Source organism: Acyrthosiphon pisum, unplaced genomic scaffold (genome assembly GCF_005508785.2).
Source record: "Acyrthosiphon pisum isolate AL4f unplaced genomic scaffold, pea_aphid_22Mar2018_4r6ur Scaffold_20724;HRSCAF=21943, whole genome shotgun sequence".
In the NCBI taxonomy this organism is placed as follows: Eukaryota; Metazoa; Arthropoda; class Insecta; order Hemiptera; family Aphididae; genus Acyrthosiphon; species Acyrthosiphon pisum.
In genome coordinates this window covers 896-2,461 of record NW_021770114.1, presented here as the reverse complement: position 1 = coordinate 2,461, position 1,566 = coordinate 896, and positions in this window count along the sequence as shown.

The window sequence follows — 1,566 nt, the reverse complement described above, 5'->3', positions numbered from 1 at the left end:
TTACCCACCTTTTTATTATATATTTGGACTAGATTCAAATAAAAAATTGATTGTACTTTTTTCATGCAACACAAAAAGAAACAAATTTTAACCACACCAACTACATTTATGTTTTCAGTCCTAAGTCTGAATAAAGTGGGAAGGAAGTTTGTATTTGGTTTAATTTTTTTCATGTAGGAACTTACATTTGCCCGTTAAAATCGCCAGTGATTATGTACGGTGTAGGTAGTTGACTGATTATTTGGACTAGGTCATTATCGTTAAAATTTGTTTGATTAGGTAGGTATATATTGCATACGGATTTGCTTTTGATAACCAGGTACTGGTGTACCAGTTCAATTATTTTAATTAAGTGATTGGGTTCGATTTTATAGTTGTCGCATAGTTCTTGTTTATTATTGCAGGTCGGGGCGTTTTCTATTAAAGCTTGGAATTTCGTAAAACCGATTGATATATTGCTAGAGTTTTTGATAAAAATTTGTTTTGCTAGTTCTAATAATGTTTTAAGCTCGATAGTTGCTTGTGGGTTGGTTCGTAATATTTTGGCTTTTTTTACGGTGAGATCTTTATGGGTTTTGGTAGCGATTGTATTTTGTTCATTATCGATTGCTATGTCTTCCTCGGAGTTGCGGGACACTGTTGAAGAGGAGGGAGCGGGCCTTTTGTTATCGATGAATGATATGAGGTCGGTTTCCATATTATCGGTGATTTTTATTTCAGTGGTTTTAATTGGGTTCTCTATAGGATTTTCTATTTTTGTGTTGCTTGCTTGGATTGTTGTTAGTGTGTGTTGTTGTTGTGAGGTGTGTGCGTCGTTTATTTTTTCTGAATTGTTCTGATTTTTTATGGTTGTTTCTGATAATTCGTTGCAGCTGGAGGAAGTGTGTCCGATTTTTTTACATATGTAGCAAGTTAGTGAATCGTCCCAGAAAAAAATTCTGTGATTCGCTCCTTCGTGGTTAATTAGTATAGAGTTTGGGAGATTTTTGGTGGTTTTTGTGGATATGAACATTTGTCTTCGGAAGCTTAGGATGTGTGCGAATCCTTCTTTTTTGACGCTGGCTCTGAGGTGAATATTATTATTTGACTGGTGGGGCTTATGCCAATGTTGCTGAGTTCGCTTAGAATTGTTTCATTTGGGATTGTTGGACATACGTTTGATATTATTATTCTTTTGTCAGGGTTGAAGTATTTTCTTATTTTAATTGGTTTTTCGTTGATAGTTATTGGTGTTGGGTGATTAACGACGCAGTCATTCAGTTCTACCGATGATAGGAATATGCAGAATCTATCTTTAAATATGCGTGACATGAATAATATGTTTTCAGGTTTTGTTATTTCTGTCATTGCATATATATATTCATGTTGCTGAATGTCGTCAGTTATTTCAATTATTATAGCTTGCTCTTTTTTTGGGTTACGCGTTTTGGCTGCTGCATTGGCGAATGATATTTGGTTTTCATTGGTTTTTAAGTTTGGATGTATTTGATTTGGTGATGTTTGGTCTGGATTGTTATTGAGCTGTGAAGTTGGGTTGGTTTTGGTATTTGAGGTTTTGGGCAGAGT